The sequence below is a fragment of the Mustela putorius genome, unplaced genomic scaffold, assembly GCF_011764305.1.
Source record: "Mustela putorius furo isolate JIRA1106 unplaced genomic scaffold, ASM1176430v1.1 tig00003858_pilon_pilon_pilon, whole genome shotgun sequence".
NCBI lineage: Eukaryota > Metazoa > Chordata > Mammalia > Carnivora > Mustelidae > Mustela > Mustela putorius.
This window is the reverse complement of record NW_025422010.1, coordinates 27,418,658-27,439,654: the sequence shown is the minus strand read 5'-3', so window position 1 is coordinate 27,439,654 and position 20,997 is coordinate 27,418,658. Positions and strand designations below refer to the sequence as shown.

At 39.7% G+C, this 20,997-nt stretch overlaps 1 protein-coding gene across 2 annotated transcripts in view; it reads left to right on the top strand.

Moving 5' to 3' along the window:
• GAREM1 (GRB2 associated regulator of MAPK1 subtype 1) overlaps positions 1 to 20,997 on the top strand; it is a 205,224-nt gene that overhangs the window by 98,763 nt on the left and 85,464 nt on the right. The gene's annotated exons all lie outside the window — the stretch shown is intronic.

The following is a 20,997-nucleotide window of genomic DNA, read 5'->3' as shown; positions in this document are numbered from 1 at the left end:
TGTTTGTTTTGCTCCTTGGAATTCTGGACCCGCTTGCGGCTCCTCCCTGAGCTCTGGCTTTCGGGGCCACCCACACTGGGTCTTTTTTTTTTTTTTTTTTTTTTAGATTTTATTTATTTTATTTGACAGACAGAGATCACAAGTAGGCAGAGAGGCAGGCAGAGAGAGAGGGAGGAGGAAGCAGGCTCCCTGCTGAGCAGAGAGCCTGATGCGGGGCTCAATCCCAGGACGCTGGGATCATGACCTGAGCTGAAGGCAGAGGCTTTAACCCACTGAGCCAGGCGCCCCCACACCGAGTCTTATTGTCACCCAGAGTGCCATCCCTGGCCCACTCTTCTCCCTCCCTGACATTTGTCCTTAGTAGCATCTTAGTCAACCTGCCCTTCAACCTGCTCTTCTTCCTGTATCCTGTTTGGTGGCATCACCACCCAAGCCAGAAATTTGGTAGTCTGCCCACAACTTCATCCCCCACATCCTGTGATTAAAAGTCTACTGATTCTATCTACTCTGCATATCAAATGTGTCCTTTAAAAAAAAGATATTCCTGCTGCCCTAATTCAAACCTTCTTCCCTTTTAATTTACAGTAGCCTTTGAACTGCCTCCAGATTTATTCCCCCCAAATTTGCTACCCACACAGTAGCCAGAAAGGTCCTTGGTACTGAAAACACACAAGGTGCCCCATGATGTGGTTTAGTTATTCAGGAAGAAATTAAGAAGTCTTCATTTTGAATGATACCTGACCCACCCCACACCCCCAATTTTTTTTTGTTTCATTTTCAACTGAAAGTTTTATTTATTAACAACCATTCACTTAACTATTCTCTCCTTTTAAGACTATGTGGTCTTCAACTATGTATATGTATTTATTTATTATATATATATTTGGCATAAATTCATTATGTATTATGTATGTTATATGTAACATGTTATGCTAAGTATTTTATTAAGCTTAATATGTATTAAGCTAAATATATATATATATATTAAGGCTGTAAACACACACACACAGAGCCTGCAACAAATAACATTGTCAACAAAGTATCTTTTCCTTTGTTAGTACTGAAAGTAGAAGGAAAGAGTTTCAGATCTGTAAGCTTTAAAAAAACTCTCTACAAGGCCAATTATAACTACCTTTTCTCCAAAGTATAAAAATATTTAAAAAGTATATATGTGAAGTATACATATATATGCTTAACATATGCATAGTTCAAGTAATTTGGATCATTACCCAAATTCATGATGTGAAAGCCATTCTAGAGCTTGTAAAGAAGCATATGGGCCCTGAAATGTGAATATACTTTGGGAATTAGTTATGCCATTCACTCACTCGTTCTCAGGATGTCTGATAACTTGCAGCTCTGCTGGAATATCATCTCCTTAAAGCTTATTTGTTGGAAAGGCAAGACAATGCAATATCGTGCAGATGCCTGTGCTGATCTGTCTTCCCTTAGAACAATGGGGTAGGTGTACCATTCAGATCAAATGCAGACTGTTCGCCCACCTTCTGTGAGGACAGTTGCTACATTTTATATTGAAGCCCCAAGCCAATTTTTCTTACTGAAAGTGCTGAGCAATCGCTTTTGTTTGTTGAATTACACTGTTATTTGTTATTGCCGGGGATCTGTGTTTCTCAGATTCCTGATCAAAATGCAGAGCCTATTCTTGAAAAGCCACATTCATATTGTGTGTGTGTATGTGGGAGAGAGGGAGGGAAGGGGAAAGAAGGGGAGAGAGAAGGGCAAGGAGAGAGGACTGTGGGACAGAACGAGGAAGAGTGGCCAGGAATGAGCTAGGAAAGTAACTAGGGATGGCTTGGGAAGGGTCTTTATGTATCCACTTCCATTCATTAAAATGAATAATTTTATTCATTAAAATTATTATTAAATTAATTTTATTATTAAAATAATTCTATTCATTATAATGAATAATTTAATCACTGTACTTATTATTAGGGTCTGTAGAGACTTTATGACCTTAATATATAAAAGATAGTGCTCCTGTGATCTAGAGGTTATCAGTGAGGCAGTGGGAACAATGACTCAGAGTTAAAAGGAGAATGGGTGTTTTTACTAACTGAAGAAATATTGAAACCTCTCTTTCAGTTTTACTTTTTTGCCTGATAGTCCGTGAAAATTACTTGGCCAGTGATGACACACTGCCAACAGGTTGAAATCCATAGGTTCATAGAAGTTTGGTCAAGTTTTCAAAGAGTAAATAGCTCCATTTTGATCAGTGGTCCTCATTGGCTGCAGACATTTATTTCTTTAGAAGATATTATTTATTTATTTTAGAGAGAGCAAGAACACAACCAGGGGGAGGGACGAGGGAAGCGGGAGAACGCCAGGCCGACTCTGTGCTGAGTGCAGAGCCCAGTGTGGGGCTCGGTCCCACAACTCTGAGACCCGGCTTGAACTGGAGTCCAAAGTCAGAGGCCCAACCCAACTGAGCCACCTAGACACCCTGACTACAGACATACATTTATTTACTTATTTTCCAGGCACCTCATTAGCACAGCAGGTAGCGCGTCAGTCTCATATTTATTTATTTATTTTCAGTCTTATTTCAGAAAGGTTTTCTGATTTTTTTTAAAACATTTTGAAATTTACTTCAGTTAATTAACATATGATATTAGTTTCAGAGATACAGATCTGTGATTCTTCAGTCTTACAGAATACCCAGTGCTCAGTACATCACATGCCCTCCTTAATGTCTATCACCGAGTTATCCTATCCCTCCACACCGCGCCCCTCCCGCTTCAGTTTGTTTCTTATGATTAAGAGTCTCTTAATGGTTTGTCTCCCTCTCTGGTTTCATCTTGTTTTATTTTTTTTCTTTCTTCCCCTACAGTCCTCTGTTTTGTTTCTTAAATTCCACATACCTGTGAGATCATATGATAATTGTCTCTGATTGACTTACTTCACTTAGCATAATACCCTCTAGTGCCATCCACATCCTTGCAAATGGCGAGATTTCCTTTTTTGATGGCTGCATAGTATTCCATTGTGTGTGTTTTTGTGTGTGTTTTTGTGTGTGTGTGTCTGCATCTGTGTCTGTGTGTATACGACATATTCTTTATCCATTCATCTCTTGATGGACATCTGGGCTCTTTCCAGACTTTGGTGATGGTGGACATTGCTACTATGAACACTGGGGAGGCTGCGGACATTTATTAAACAGTGATTTCCTGTGGAGGGCCAAGCAGCGGTGATATGAGGAAGAGGATGACAGGCTTAAAACTATACTGTATGATAATACAATGGTACATACGTGTCATCCTTCACTTATCCAAACTCATAGAATATACAACACCAAGAATGAACATTAAACTGTGGGCTGTGGGTGATTATGGTGTATCATTGTAGGTTCATTGATTATAACAGATGTGCCGTTCTGGTGGAGGTTGTTGATAATGGCAGAGGCTGTGCTTGTGGGGTGGGGGGCAGGAGATAGACGGGAACACTCTGTACTTCTCAGTTTTGCTTGTGAACTTAACACTGTTCTTTAAAAAAAAAAAAAGGCAAGTAGATGTGATTTGTCTGGAATAGGAGATTAGTGTAGATGGGAACACCTCAAACATGTCATAGTCTTTGTGACCTGACAGGAATGCCCTTCTGGCTGTGCATCCTCAAACCCCAATTAATGTCACTTCCCATGCGGAATGTTGTCTGGCTTCCCTGAGCAGTTCGTCATCCCTCCTGGAAGGGAATTCACTCTTCTTACTGCCACGTAGCCTTTCACTTCCTATGGTTATTGCATTTCATGAGTGTCTCCCTGGCTGGTTTAGGATTGGGGCAGGACTCTGTACATCATCCTTGTATCCCGGAAACCTAGGAGAGTGTCTGGCTTGCAAATGCTTAATAAACAAAGCAAAACAAAATTTGGACTTTGACAATGAGCACCTTATATTATAGATTATTCTTCTTGTGTTTTATCTTGTCAGGGAGCTAATCTCAATACTAAGTGAAGTATAAGAAATTTCTCAGAGGAGTGTATTTTCTATAAATCAGTGGAATTCGGGCTAATTCTAGATATTATAAAACTCGCAGGAGAAGAAAAAGGCATAGTCTAAGTCTTAGACTCAAAATTATAATCTTGGTCTGAAACAACCAGTTGATTGCCTCTGAATTTATTGTAAGAAAAAACACGCTTTTACCCATATCAGTTGGTATTATATGCATATACCTATCTACTAAGTATTGTTTTTCTACCAGTCAGAAATCAGTATCTGATGTTTCTGCTGCTGGTTCATTGGTATTATCTTGATCAGTTTCATTTAAATAGAGGTTACCTTCTACTTTCTGCTTTGCAGAAAATGAAGGGATTTACGTCAATACATTAGAAAGTGTTTACTGCTTTTATTTTGTGTCATTTTTGTTGTTGTCATTGGTTTTATTTGACATGAATCCATCTGAAAATTAGAAACGGAGGTTGAGGGATGCCTGGGTGGCTCAGTCGGTTAAGGTTAAGTGGCTGCCTTTGGCTCAGGGCCTGATCTCAGGGTCCTGGGATCAACCCTCATGTCAGGCTTCCTGCTGCCCCTCTCCCTGCTTGTGTTCTCTCTTCCTCTCCCTCTCTCTCTCAAATAAATAAATAAAATCTTAAAAAAAAAAAAAAAAGAACATTAACACTGCTGAGTGGCTGTAGGAGTAAGAAGGCTTAGGGGAGATTGAGATGTTTAAGTAGGTTTCCAACCTTGCCCTTTCCGTGTAGCCTAAATAACATCAATAACTTCTCCATTAAAAAAAAAAATTTAAATAGAGCTATTAGCATTCAGCGTTGGGTTTTTTTTGGTTGCTGTTTTTTAAATTCAGTGTGTTGAGTGTGAGGCACATGACCCTAGTATGATGATACTTGGTTTCTCAACTTCGCATTTCACCTGTTGACAGTAAAAGCTGTATTACTGAAGACCTAAATTCCACCCACTGGTTTTTCCAGAATATTTGTAGGACTTTCTCAACACCTAAAAGCTGCCAGCCCAGTTTTGGTATGTAGACCTCCCAGCCAGGCGGAAACAAAATATAATTTAAATCACTCTTCTTTGTTGCATAGCTGCCAGTTGACTGTGGTACTTAGTTTTAGTTAATAGTTTAACCAGAGTTTATCTCATGTTTAAGATATGGTGGTTAGACTTGCTTGTAAAAATGGATCAGGAGAGTGATTAAAAGCTGCAGTGTCACAGCTTTTCTAGTCTACCAACCATTTAGGTTTTTGGATGGATGGATCTCAGTGAACAAGAATGGTTCTCTTTTATATGCAGATCTCTTCCTATAAATATATACAACTGTGGTCTAAAGACATTGCTCTTTCCTGTCTTCTCCTGGAGTAGCTCTTGCCTAACTTAACTTCTAAGTTCATCCATGTAGCCAGTATTCATTGAGGACTCTTTTGTGACAAACACTGTTAGTCACCGAAGTACAAGGAAATCCTAAGCCTATCTGAAATACTGTTACAACATAAGGCAGTAAGTAGCACTAGCGGGGCAAACAAAAGATGCTAGGACCATCTGGAAAAGGCTCCTAGGCAAGCTAGAGTAGAATTGGTGGAATGACAGGTGGTGTTCCTGTTGGGTCACAGGGTGGGGACGGGAGAAGATTGTTACAGACAGAGATAGCAGTATATTTCAATGAAATAAAATTATATATTTGAGCCAACAGTTTGAAGGAAAAGTGGGGAGATGGGGCAGAATTGGTAAACAGGAGTCTGGTCTGGAGGACCATATGTGATTTACTAAGACTTTCAGCGACATCTAAGGCATATTATTTGCAGGGGTTCTGAAAATACTTAGCCACCTCCATGATTCCTCCCCTGCCTTAAACCCTTTAACAGAGATTTCTCTTACTAACTTTTCCTTGATAAGTGCATTATATCCTTAGGTTTAACTCATTCTTAAAAAAAAAAAAAAAAATCACACTTCTTTTGCATTATTTTAATGATGTTGCTCTCCTTCCAAAATGAGTCTGAGGGAGTTAAGATTAGTGTTGAGAGGATGGCCTCTGGGTGAGGGGCTTGGTGGCATGGGGAAGTGAGAGGGGAGGCGTGGGTGGATAACTAAAAGGCAATTGGAGTGTGAAGCAGGGGGAGTCTTGAAATGACACATGGGCAGGTTTTGGTCAACGCCACCTCCTCGTTTCTATTTCCCATTTCCCCATCATAATATGCAAAGGATATTTACTTATATAACATTTATGTATAGGGTCTACATTTTTTTTAACTAAAATTTGAAACCACGATCTTATAAAAGATTTTTGTGCCACTTCCTGAAAGATATTTGGACTCTTAACTATTGGATTTACAAGAAATCTCCATGATACATTTGCACTGCGACCAGAATACTTGAAATCAAAATAGTTTCTGTTGCTTCAGTGTAACTATGGGTGTGGAATGACAGTATTTCATGATGATGTGAATGGCTAGTATTTTCTTTCCAGTTGGGTAAACTGAAATATCTATCATTGCCAGAATAGGAGAACATCAGAGTTAAAGCCAACTGAAATGATATTTATTGTTTCTCAATAAAAATTAAAATTAATTTTGTATATATAAAGGTTCTGTTTATATTTGAAATTACTGTTTTGAACCAACATTCTTCCTGAAGGCTGGGACATAAAAACAATTCCATCTCACTGCCCTTTGCCTATTTTTAATTCCTATAAATGATTAAGAAGAAGAAGTCTTGAGTTTGAGTTTTTGCTTTACCACTCACTATTCTGTGATTTCATTAAGTTCAGTTTCTGCTTTAATTTACTTTAAAATGATGTATATGAAGGTCTTGATGTTTTCTTGTGCTCATATGTGTCTGGCACATGGTATATTCTCTTACTGTAAAATTATGATTTGATTATCTTTATCTCGTGTACTTCTCTTTTTTTTTTTTTTTTTAATTTATTTTATTCATTTGACAGAGAGAGATCACAAGCAGGCAGAGAGGCAGAGAGAGAGAGGAGGAAGCAGGCTCCCCGCTGAGCAGAGAGCCCGATGCGGGACTCGATCCCAGGACCCTGAGATCATGACCTGAGCCGAAGGCAGCGGCTTAACCCACTGAGCCACCCAGGCGCCCCTCGTGTACTTCTCTTAATGTTTTTCTGCTGCTAATATTTGTTTTATGTTTATAAGGTAGTTTTCTGTACATCAATTCCATGAGCTAAATTAGACAATTTTATAAATGTGTTTTACTGACATTAATGTGGTCATGAGATAGAATGTTTGGTAACACTAACGTACCACACTTTAAAAAAAATCCATAAATACAGTTCTTGCTTTCGATTTTGTTTTTCTGTCACATGTACTGTTTCTGTGTTGCCTGGTGTGTGTTGGGAAGGGGAGTCCTGGGATAAATGCTTATGGAAGGGAAATGTTGAAATTATTCTTTTCATGGTACCAGAATGATAACCTTGACCAGAATACACTTTAAGGTTGGATCTGGTAAGGGCTTCTCCTTTGGTTATTACAGAAAATTCCAGGAAAAATACCTGAGCCTCTTCAAAACAGTGCCCCCTTCTTGGTGTTGATGACTGGAGATCCACCAACTGTAAGGCTTCGTCTGTTTGGAAAGTTCAGGATGGGGGCTCCTGGGTGGCTCAGTTGGTTAAGTATATGCCTTCAGCTCAGGTCATGATCTCAGGGTCCTGGGATTGAGCCCTTTGTCAGCCTCTCTGCCCACCTGCTTCTCCCTCTGCCCTTCTGCCCTGCTTATGCTCTCTCTTCTCTCTCACTCAAATAAATAAATAAAATCCTAAATTAAAAAAAAAGAAAGAAAGAAAGTTCAGGATGCTTCAGTATTCTTAGTGTGGGTATAGGGGCATTGAGTTAGCTCGTAAGCTTTTTCTTACTTAGATTTGAAAATTTTACACATTTTCACATCTTTTATTAAAGCCTGATGTGTTAGGAATAAAGACTGAGAGCTACGTTTTCAGTGCCTGTATCAAAAGGGATTTCCCACCAAGAATTGAAAATCGTACTAAAATCAAGGAAATTCTCAAAAAAATTATTTATTTCACTTTTACCTGCCACATATAATACATCGATGATCATTGATAATGATAATTGTGACCAAGATGGTTAACTATGCAGTTATGACACCATATTCATTTTATAAAGAAACAATTGAAAGGTGATATCAAAAAAAAAAAAAAAACGGAACCATGGGTTAAAGTTAGTGGTTAGGCAGTTGTTTTTAATAACTTTAAAATAATTGGTTCCTTAAAGATACACTATGTCGTCAAGTAAGATTGTTTTGCCTAGAGACAGGAAAATAGTTTTTTCCTTTAAGAAGCATACAAAAGTTTTGTAATAATCATGAGGGAAATTGTGATATATCTAATTTTTCAGGATTATTTCCTTTTGTTGAGGCAGGCCCATCAATTTTGATTCAAAATCAAACCCCTCATATACTTTATTGACAATACTGAATACTTAGAAGCTACAGTTCCAGTTTACCTCTACAATTTAAGCAAATTTGATACACGAATCCAGATATAGAGGTGCTTAAATTAAATTAAATTATTAAATGGGATGCCTGGGTGGTTCAGTTGGTTAAGCATCTGGCTCTTGATTTTGGCTCAGGTCATGATTGAGCCCAGCATTGGGCTCCACGCTCAGTGGGGAGTCTGCTTAAGGTTCTCTGTCTCCCTCTGCTCCTCCCATTTCTGTAAAAATTATAATTAATGAGTTAAATTATTATATACTTGACATATTTGCCATACACTTGTTTGGAAGAGCAGTCTTGGCTTGTCAGTACAAAAGCAATTTAAGGGGCGCCTGGGTTAAGGCCTCTGCCTTCAGCTCAGGTCATGGTTCCAGGGTCCTGGGATCGAGCCCCACATTGGGCTCTCTGCTCGGCAGGGAACCTGCTTCCTTCTCTCTCTCTCTCTGCCTACCTGTGATCTCTATCTGTCAAAACAAATAAATAAAAAAATCTTTAAAAAAAAAAAAGCAATTTAATATGGATACAGATTTACAGTTTATTTATTTATTTCTTTTTAAAGATTTTATTTATTTATCCGACAGAGAGAGGGATCACAAGTAGGCAGAGAGGCAGGCAGAGAGAGAGAGGAGGAAGCAGGCTCCCTGCTGAGCAGAGAGCCCGATGCGGGACTCGATCCCAAGACCCTGAGATCATGACCTGAGCCGAAGGCAGCGGCTTAACCCACTGAGCCACCCAGGCGCCCCCAGATTTACAGTTTAAAGGAGAGGTGCACAATTGGGCAACTATATAATTAGTGGGATATTACTGTTCTAAAAATGCAATCGCTACTGATAAAGATCTTATTAGAATACACTTTTGTTTTGGTAGTTAAAATATCTTGAATTTTGCTCTTTTGAAATTGAAAGCAGAAAAGGAGCTCAAAATAATGAGTAGATGGTTAGGTTGTCCCTTTGATGTTTTGCACTGTGTGTTTTATTCTAGTAAACACTAGCCTGGCCATCATTTGGTCAAACCATGTAAATTGGTTTCTTTCAGCTGTTTCAGATTTGAGTGTTTCGTGATCTCCAGTCATTTCTCTATTCTGTAATTGACCTTTATAACTGATGATGAAAAACAGAGAAAATTTCACATTCAGTTTTTCCATCATTGATTAGCTGCATGTATTTATATTACAGATCTGTATTACAACTGAAGGAATATTACAATTTCAAATATTATTTGTAATTTAAAGTACATGACAGTGGATGTTAGATCATTAACCCACAAAAATTCTCCAAGAGAGAATTTAATTTCATCATCAGTTGCAAAGGGCATGAAAATCTCTTAGACTTAGAAGGTGACCGTTTCCAGAGAGAACTTTTGATTACCCTAAGGGTAAATGCACCAGAATGGAAAGGAAGTGTGAATAGTGAATACTGATGCCAGGAGGAATGAATGAGAGAGTGTGTCCTGGGATAGGAACCACAACATCTGGTGTGGGAGATACTCGAGATACAGCTACCCACTCCAAATATTGAGGATTTGCATGGTTATTGTCCCTCTCTACCTCCGCCTCTTTCCCCTTCCCTCTCCAGACCAACTGTGGTTATTTGTAGTAGCTGTGGAAGGTAGCAGCAATGGCTTATACACTTAATTTTTGTACTGTTGCTTGAAAGTAGTCCTTGCTGAGCAATGCATGTGGATGACCACTCTTAAAATGGAGATATTTATACTGTACTCCACATCTTGGTTATTAAGATGCCTTTAAAAGAGAAATGAATGACTGGATTCAAAAAGAGAGATTCCATTCCATTTTCTGCCTGTTGATTTAACTTCTTGATGTTGAGTTGATAAGAGGTAAAACATAGTACCTTTTATAAATTCCACTAGAAAATAAAAATAGCTTATGAACTTTTCTAAATTAATTGGCTTAAACAGGATATTGGAAAACACAAAATATGGATGTAAAGTCTTTCATAAAATGTCTTGATTCCATTTCCCATTTGTTGGGGGGTGGGGGAGAGCCAAATTTTCAAACACTTTTGCTTAAAAACAATTTTCTTTCTAAAATCAGAACATAAACGAGAGTTGGCCTATATATCCAAATAAATTTGTGGTTAATCACACTATTAAAGTTTGTAAGATTCCTTTGTTCAGAGGTAGTATTTTAGTTGATTATTCTTTTTGAATTTTATTGAAGGGAAGCAAATATCCAGAAATAATTTAATTTAATAGTAGTATATTTTTGATTGATTTTCGTGACAGATTTGCCTCTCTCACCATGACTGGATGGTTCTAACATGAAAAATAGCCCAAGTCAACATGAGGAAGTAGGCCAGGTGCAGGCACCTGGGTAGCTCAGTCGGTTAAGCATTTGCCTTCGGCTCAGGTCATGATCCCAGGGTCCTGGGATCAAGTCCCACGTTGCGCTCCCTGCTGCGTAGAGTCTGCGTCTCCCTCTCTCTGCTCATGCTTTCTCTCTCATACTCTCTCTCAAATAAATAAATAAATAAGATGAGAAAAAAAAAGAAAGAAAAGAGGAAGTAGCCTGGGTGTTTGTGGTTATTATGGAGGGATGTGGGAAGTAAGGAGCCAGTCTGAGATTTGAGAATTAACTGTAGGTGATCCCCTCAAAGTAGATCATCTGCATATGAACACATTACTGTTAGGGTAGTGAAGCTGGTGGTAGTTGATGACAGGGAGGAAAGAAAAACTCCTCTGTGCAAGAGGACCTCCCAGGGCTGTGCTTTTTTTATCCTTATGGCTGCAGGGCAGGATTGAACAATTAGATTTGAAATATCAGAAGCCCGTCATCTGTGAGCATTTTAGTATTTTAAAAAGACTATTAAGTAGAAATATAGTTCCCCATAATTGGAAATGCTGCCATAATAACAGTATTTCTGAAGCGAACAGTGAAGTCTGAAGCAAAGGGAGAAATCTGTTTAAAGGTGCAGAAGGCAGCCTGGGAATTCAGTATTTGCTCTCTCCCCGAGCCCAGGAAAATGAAGTAAAGGAACACATGTGGAGCTTAGGAATAAACAGAAGAGGAGAGGAAGTAACAGAATGAAAGATACTAACAAATGTCTAGAATAAATTATGGAAATGTCACCCGTAACCTAACCAGATTTTCAGCAGAGTGGAGCCGTAGTGAGGAAAGATACCTGTACTAGAAGCAGTTCTGAGAAATCACAGCACCCACCAGTGACTCCCAGACCCCGCTGCCCCGGGCTGTTTGCTGGTCAGGTGTAAGTCCTCTAGGCGGGAGGTGGTGTTTCTTTGTTTGTTTTTGAAAGGGATCCTCTAGAAAGGGTCTGTGGATATTAACATTTGAAGGTCCTTTAAGGCTGGTCAGCTGATCACTAGTCAGCCAGCCCGTTCCTTCTAACAGAACTTCCTATTTGAGTGTTAGTGCTCCTCTTAAATCCGAACTGGCGGACGGGAGCTTCAGGCCTGGGAGAATGTCTGCAACAGGATGGTCCCAAGAAAAAGAATCTTGGAAGAAATGCCTTCCCGTAATCAAGAATTCCTTAACTGCCTGAAAGAGATGGGCAGGTAGAGGATGTTTATTAAGCAAAAACAGGAGGGTGTGTGTGTGTGTGTGTGTGTGTGTGTATTTTTAAGATTTTATTTATTCAAGGGAGAGCACACATAGGCTGGAGGGTGGGGGGCAGAGCTAGAGGGAGAAGCAGACTCCCTGCTGAGCAAGGAGCCAACACAGGACTTAATCGCAGGACCCTGAGATCATGACCTGAGCTAAAGGCAGACGTTTAACTGACTGAGCCAGCCAGGTGACCCCAGGAGATAGATTGATAGATAAATAGATTTTTTATTCCCCTTTCCTTTCTTTTCCTTTTTTTTTTTTTTTTTTTTTTTTTCTTTTTTTAAATAAAGAAACAGTCCTGGGACACCTGGGTGGCTCAGTCAGTTTAGCGTCTGCCTTCAGCTCAGGTCATGATCCCAGTGTCATGGGATGGAGTCCCACATTGGGCTCTCTGCTCAGCCAGGAGCCTGTTTCCCCAACTCTGCCGGCCACTCCCTCCGCTTGTGTTCTCTCTTTTTTTCTCTGACTACTGACTAACTAAACAAATAAAATCTTAGAAGCAGTCAGAATGGGGGTACCTTGGGGTTCTGGGATTGAGCCCCACATTGGCTCCTTCCTCAGTGGGGGATTTGTTCTTCCTCTCCTTCTGCACCGTACCCCGCACCCCTGCCTGCTCATGTTTGCTTGTTTTCTCTCTCTCTCTCTCTCTCCTTAAATAAATAAATAAAATCTTGAAAAATAAAAAAAGAAGGAGTCAGCATAAGCAAGTTCTTTTTTAGAAAATTAAAAATATTCCCTAAATAGGGGCACTGGGTTGGCTCAGTCAGTAGAGCATATGACTCTTGATCTCATAGTCATGTGTTCAGGCCCCATGTTGGGCATAAAGCTTATTTAAAAAAAAAAAGTAAAATAAAAATATTCCCCAAATGATTGGTGATGGAATGATTGGGTAGCTAAATATGAGGAATTTTCTTAGAAGGTAAAATTTTCTACTGGAGGGAAGTATAAGATAATGCGAAAAAGAATTAGAGAATGTCTTCAGGAGGCTCAGTGTTAGAACACTAGGTATTCAGAAAAGGAATGGGTGGAAATGATCTTCAGCATTCTTTTTTTGCTTTTGAAGAGAGAACCAATTGATTACCTGGTGCGTTTGCCCATATAGAGAGTTTGTATTTTGGATCAACAAGAATTATTGATAGCTACTTAAAAAGCAAAGTAAATGTAGAAATGAGACCGTCATCTCCCTAGGGGAAAAAATACAAAATGTGGCACAGGAAAAGATGTGTAATCCATTTGGTTCCACCGTGAACTGAATCATTTTAAACATTGCATATTGATTATAATCCCCACACTGACGTGGCTGATTGGGGAGGGAGAGCATGGTGTGAGTAGAAGTAGTGTAATAAGCCTCCTACATAACAGGAAATCAGTAAGTGATACATACAAGCCATACATATGTAGAATCACAAAGACAAATGTCAGAAGGAACTGGTCAGTTAAAAATGTACACCTCTAAAAAAATGAAAAACGAAACAAAACTGTACACTTCGGTGGGGAGCGGGAATCTGGTTGGGAGGAGGGGGGCACAGACTGCTGTTTTTCTTTCTCCATTATATGACATTCAGTACCCTCTGACTGTTAAAACTATGGGCATATCTCATACTTTGCATGCAAAATTAAAGCAAGAGGCAAAGGAGGTTTTGTTTGTTTTATTGTTTTTGCAAAGCTAACCACATGGAGTTTTGAAACAGCGTATGGATGTCTCAGCAGGAGGAATGCTAACAGAATGTGCGGTGGGAAGTTTAGGGAGGGTTCTCTGGTTCTTCTCCGGTCTGGCTTCATGGGCTTGCATCCTGTATGGTGACAGGGGCCCCACATTTGGTTTAATGGTCTGCCATCACTATTTTGAAAATCTAAGCAATTTAGGGACTCAGGGCCCTACCCCTTCGTTTTGCACTGTGCCTGACAAGTTGTGCAGCCAGACCTGCTTCTAATAGCTACATTGTTTGAATTCTGGCCCAAATGAGGTTGCTACTACTTCCTTTGACCCTGACCTTCTAGTGGCCTGTTGTTTTCACCACCCAGAAATCACTATGGCCACAGGGAATGGAGTCAATGGACATTGCTCACAAGGGAATTTGGAAGTCGTATTTTACATGACACCCCAGAAAACTGTCCAGTCATCTTTTATTAGTTAGTTCTTTGTTCTTTTAAAGAGGATACTTAACATAGAGGGTTTTTTTTTTTTAATAGACTTTATATTTTAGAACATTTTCAGGTTTATAGCAAAATTGAGAGGAACATACAGAGACTTCCCCTGTACTCCCTGCCCGAGTAGATGCATAGCCTCCCCAACTATCCCCATCCCCCACCAGAGTGGGACATTTGATGAACTTACATCGATGCATCATTTTCAACTGGAGTCCACAGAACAAATAATAGGGCATTCATTTATTTTTTTGTATTAGTCAGTTCTGGCTGCTATAACAGAATACCATAGACTGAATGGCTTATAAGCAACAGAAATTTATTTCTCATAGTTCTAGAGGATGGGAAGTCCAAGATCAAGGCATTGGCCTATGTCCTCACATGTCTGAAGGGGTGAGGGAACTCTAGGGTCCTTTTTATGTGGGCATTAATTCCATTCATGAGGGATTATGACTTCATCACTTCCCAAAGTTCCCACTTTTCAATCCATCACATTGGGGATTCAGTCTCGGCATAGGGAACCGCCTGGGTGGCTCAGTTGACTAAGAGGCTGACCTCAGATCATGATCTTGTGGTCGTGGGATCAAGCCCCATGTCTCTGAGTGAAGAGCCTGCTTCAGATTCTCTCTCTTTCCTCAAATAAATAAAATCTTCTTTAAAAAAAAAATCTCAACATAGGAATTTGGGGGGAACACATTCAGTCTGTAGCATTCCATCTGTACAGTTCATAGGTTTAGACAACTTCGCAATGATATATACCCATCGTTATAAATCAGAGTAGTTTCACTGCCCGAAGACTTCTCTATGCTCTATCGGTCCCTCCCTGTCCCCAGCCCCAGTTTTTAATTCCGAACTGTGTACTGAGTGTGGCAGTTTAATCAGCGTTGCGCAGCAGAGGAATGGAAAGCTATGCTGGCACCACTTTGGGAGAAAGTTTATGGGGACTTTGAGGTGTGAGAGGACCCCCACCAAGCAAAGAGGACTGAAATTTGGCCCCTTTGGGCCAACGTGAAGACTTTACTTGGCTTCCTATAACGAGCAGCGCCCTCAGCAGGCCATTCGCACTTGCTGGCTGGTCACTCCCTGGCGGTTTGCCTGTCCCGCCTGTGTTAAAGAGAACACCAGTTTGGGGGAAGCACACATATCTGGTGCTCTCTGAAAGGGTCTCTCCTGTCCCCTTCCTCCATGGGCTGACTGAACCTGTCAAATCTGCTGCACATCTTTACTACGCTTCTGGCAAAAGGCCCATGCATTGGGGGGTGGGAATCATTCAGACTTAGTGGCAGATGCTAAGCTGGGTTTGTCACCTTTGCGTGGAAGGAGGAGGCAGACAGTACCAATGAAGGAATAATGACTTGTCACCATAAAGTGAAGAGGCAGGTTTTCTTGTTTGTTTAGCAAATTGATTTTAAAGGCAGTTACCAAAGAGAAGCTTTAGAGATGTCTAGAGCAGTAAGAGTGTCACCGCAGTCACTGCACATTCCCAGAATGATGCATTTCAAAGACAGCTAATTTGGATATACGTGTTCTGCTCTAGTTCTTAAAAGAGTTTATATGTAGTTTTGTCTGATTTATTGTTAAAATTATTTAAAACTGTAATGTTCTAGAGATAGTTCTGTTTAGTATGAGGAAATGTTTGTGACCCGTGGCTTAGACGAATTAGCTCTTTCTCTCTTTACATTTTGGACAAAACAGTTTTGCAAAGGGTGACAGCTCCCATGCCTGTTACATTAACTCAAGCATGCCTTAGGATACGAGGTAAAGCCAGCAGAACAACCAGAGGCCTTCCTTTGTCCTAGTCTGCAGTGGCTTTTCCGGAACATCTGTTTGGTCCCATGCCTGACAGTGTGCTAGATGCTGGAGATGCAGATTGGACAGGATAAAGTCAGTCTCTGTCATGGGGGAGTTCACAGTGCAGGGAGGAAAAGATACTAATCCCTGCACATTGAGATAAAGCCTGTCAGTGAAAAGCTCAAGATGTCTTGAGAGACAAAAAGCAAGAGCTAATTCAGGTTGAGTTCAGGAAATGACTTGTAAGCTGATAACTAAAAGGTGAGTTAGGAGAAGAGTATTGCCAGCACAGGGAACAGAATGTGCAAAGGGCTTGAAACAAGTGTGAAAGAAATCCAAAGAAGGTCAGCGTCCCTAGAGCTCAGAATGGAAGGAATAGAGTTGCACAGGATTAAACTGCAAAGGCAGGGCGTGGCCATGCAGTGAGTCCCCAAAGCACATTAAGGTTATCATTTTAAAATTATAGGTACAACTGAAGTCATGCATACATGAGGAATAGGTAGAACTGGACCATCCCATATCCAAGGAGGGTAGAGGGGGGTAGGTTTCACACCTTACTGGAGACTTTAGGCTTTTTCAGATAAAACTTGGGTTCAAATCCTGGTTTTGCTCTTTGCCAGCTATGTGACCTCAGTTTCTTGGAAAATCGGTGTGATAATAGCAAATACAATAGTAGCGATCAAAAGACCTATATCAGGCCCATGTACGGTACCAGACATCTGATAAGCTCTCGATATCGAATGGTAATAGAAATAATAGTAGTCTTCTTTGTCGGTGTTATTATGTACTTGAGGAATTGAAACAAGTGTAAGTGGGCAGAGGAATAAATAAACTGTCCGGCCCTGAAGTAGGAAAGGGATAAATCGAAGAGTCTGTACTGAGAATCAAAGAGAGGCACCCCCAAAATTACACTCACTTCATTGTCTTTGTGATGGAAGACTCGGAAAGCCTAGTAGTAGGACTAGAATACTTTCATTCCTTTTCCTCCTGGCGTTTTTACTTTGTGGAATCACAGTTAAATAGCTTGTATGTAAGAGTTTAGAAAGCAAACATGGGGGATTAGTGTGAATGGTCATTAGAGATATTTGAAAATCCCTGAACTATAATTAACCAGTGCATTTTGCATTACTCATTTTCTCAAGGAAAAACTGTTGGAGACTATAACTTTTTTTTTTTTTTTTTTGAGATAGGAAAAAATTGCTAACCTGACCTGCTTCGTGGTGATTCAGTCTTTTCCCATTTTGCTCCTTAAAACAAACCAAGAAGCCAGATGTTTAGTTGCCTATGATGAAAGCCATTTCCTTAGAAATCCTGGATGAAAGAAAAAGTGCTTCTCTAGAATGGCAGGGTCTGTTTAAAGGTAATCATGACCTGATTCAGGCAATAGGATGTGGTGGTAAGAATGTTGCTCCTAGCAACGAAGAGCACTTATAGATATGTTCATTTTCAAAAATAAGCCTCTAGTAATAAGTGTGTGTGGAATTTTCCTGTTCACTCTACTGAGTGTTCTTTTTTTCAGCGGTTGTGTGGACCTAAGTCATACTCAGTTTGGTAGGCTTATCACCTTTCAAATGCTTTTGTTTGCTTCAAAATCCTCCATTTCTTTCCTAGAGTGGTTTTTACCTGTTAACACCCTCTTTTTTCTTTCTGTGAATTAAAATTGAACTTAAGGGTGACAAGGTACTAAGAAAGAAGTCCTCAGTTCCCCCATAGCTATAAATAGCAGGATGAAATCAGTGATTTTTAGTTGTCATTATTTGGAAAGGTAAAAATGAAATAAGAAATTTCTAATAAGTTTATGTGTTGGTTGAATTTACTCCCCCTGACTATTGTTAGTAACTGAAATGTTGAGTGTAAAGCTTTGAAACATGAGGGGGAAGCTAGTAATTTTGACCATTTTTCTCTCTGTTCTTGATTTCATAAAGTAAAATGTATGAATAATTCATACATTTTAATATTCATACGTTAAAATGTATGAATAGTTCAGAAATCCAAATAAAACAGCCGTACCTAAAATTTATCTTTTCTAAGGATGCAAAGTAAGAAATTTTTATTTACTTATTATCCGAAGATATTCTATTCATAGAATCCAAAGATTCTATGTTGTACTGTTCTCTTCTTCATCATGGGCTGCTTTTGAGATTTTTTTTTTAAAGGAATTTTATGTAGATCGTAAAATTATATAACTGATCAATAGTTTTAAAAAACACTTGGAATGCCATAATTAGACATGAGCCTGTCAATAGAGTTAAAGATCCTGAGACTGTCTTCTCTTAAAAATTTTTTCTTCCATCTCTGATTCCAAATTTTCATTCTTTTAAAGGCTATAAAGACAATTTTGTTTGTGGAGTTTCCTGGAACAGAGTCTGTTGAAACAGTGATCTCTGTGATAAATTGATCATCAGGCAAATACAGTGAATTCTTTTGTCACTCCCTCTTATCTTGCCTGTGACTTCTGGTTTCTTACAAAACATTTATTTAAATATAGTAAAAAGGAAAAACACTGGAGGGAAGTCATAAGGAGTACAGTTCTAATTACTACTGTGCCATGTGACCTCAAGTAAATTATTTAACCTCTCTGGGCCAAGTTTGAGCAGTGAATTGAGAGAAGTAGACTTTGCTATCTCTGAGTCCATTCTGGGATGATTAGAATGTCAATCCTGATTTTGTGGAGGTTCAGAGAGAATTACAACTTGTTTCTCTCTTAGCTACAATGTGTTATTAAAGTCTTAAGTCTCCCTTGTAGGTAGAAAAGAAACAAATTTTCATGGAGAGGTAGTGCTGGTGGCAATTTGACTTAATTTTGGACTCTCCCAGATGAAAACCACAGTTTTTCTAGCCATAGTGATCTTGCCTTTGTCTTACCATTCATAATGTGCCAGACACTCTTTAGGCACTGAAATAGAATGTATTATATAATACAGTGGTTTTAAACTTGGCACATCTCTGTATTTTAATGATTTTTTTCATACTAAGCTATTCCTATTTAGAGGTGCACACAAAATCGATGAAAATTCACATAATCCTTTGCTAATTTTGTTTTATTGTTAAATAATGTTTTCATCACTAATGGGAATTTCAATATAGAGAACACAAAATATAAATGTGGAGGGGCCTCTCGTCCTAAACAATTCTTTCATTTTTCCTGGAACCTTACAATGCTAATGAATCTGTCAGTTTAGGTTATAAGAGGGTTTGCGCCTCATGTATGTTATCTGTGGTTCCTCTGGCATCAACAGTATTCACCAGTTTCTTAACATAGACCCATATAGGACATCTTTTATTTGTAATCCTTCATTTCTAACTAGTCAGTTTATTAATAACAGTTGTATAGGGGCATCTGGGTGGGTCAGTTGGTTGGGTGTCCAACTCTTGATTTTGGCCCAGGTCATGGTCTCAGTTTTGTGAGGTGGAGCCCTGCTTCGGATTCTCTCTCTCTCTCTCTCTCTCTCTTTCTCTCTCCCCCCCCCCTCCTTGCTCTCCCCTGCCAAACAAATAAATAAAAATAATTTTGAAAATGAAAATTATATAATCACTCTAAGGACAGAACTTCGTTTTCTTAACTTCGGAGAGTTATAGTTCTCCCTTCTTCCGCTCTCCTGCCCTCCTCTCCGCTCGCTTCCCCAAGTTCCATAACTTCCCCTTCATCCCTCTGTCCGTCTCTCCCGCACCCTCTAACAGTTCTAAATCCTTAAGGTCCAGGTTCCACTGGCCAGTATTTTCACACTCTCCTAGAATAGCACAGAATTGATTGACCATCAGAAAGCACTTCCCAATCCACTTGCCAACTGTGGTGTGATTTCAATGTACAGCGTAGTCAGATATCTCTTGGTAAACTCTGTGTTCTGTCTAATGTACTTCTGCCTAATGTAACTAAGAAGTTAAAGTGTTGCATTAAAGAAGACCCTGATGTAATCAAAGCCAAGAAATTCAATAAACTAAACCAGTGAGTTGAGAACTTAACAAAGTGTGGCAGATTCTTTCAACCCTCATGGCTGGGCCAAGGTCAAAAAAGTTGGCCATACATGAATGAAGTAGCTAGTATGTGGTTCACAAACCAGTTCACAAAGACCAGTTATGAGTTGCGATACCTCCGGTCTGGCAGTATTGTTGCTAATAAATAAAAAGTAGCACTTGGAACTTTTTTGACTCAATACTGCTGAATCCCCTACCCCGAGAAAATTCCTGACACACAGTAGGCCCACAGAAGGTATTTGTTGAAAACAGTGAATCTTCTGACTTTATCAGCATCTGATTAGGATTTTTTTGTCCATTTCTTATGTGAGGACATTTAAAAATATTCACTCATCATAAGTGGAATAAAATTCAGTGAAGAAAGATGTACCTATAGGTTCCTTTCCTAAATAGAAAATGAATGAACTTTTATTTCCATGTTAACATCTGCCTCTTCTAAGAACTCAGTACTCTGTCAAAAACAACAGATGATCTAGTTGGCATGGGGAAATGTATGGTTGAAAGATTTAGTGTGAGTTGGTCTGTTATTAATAAAAAATTCATCGAACTGCTTTGTTTTGTTATTTATATTCTGATTCCCTTTGTGTTCTCCATGTATACCGGTTTCCATTAGTAGCAGCACCAGAAGGGAGGTAATGGGGGCTCCTCTACCCCACGGCCACAGGTGGGGAGTGTTTGTCTTCCGAGGACCCCAGATCAGCCTGGATTTCTTTGTCCTCCCATCCCTCCAGACCTGTCTTGCCTTCTCTCATAATCACAGATGTTCACAGGTCTGGTCTTTTTAATCTGATCCTGGGGAAAGAGAAGGCAGATTCACAGAAAGGTAGCGGGGGTAAACTTTGGCTCATATCCATCCTCACTAGCCTACCCCGAGACCCAGTCCCACTCCTCTCTCTATTCCCCCTTCCACTCGTCACCTCCTTACCCCTGTCCGCATACCTCCACGCTCCCATTCAACCTGTCAACCCAACCCCTTAGTTCTGCTCCTCCTCTCCTGAATCTGTGGCCCTCTTAAAGGGCACTCCACAGCCCTGCCTTAGGGAGCCTACACCCCCGTTTCCTCCCACAGTGACGGGC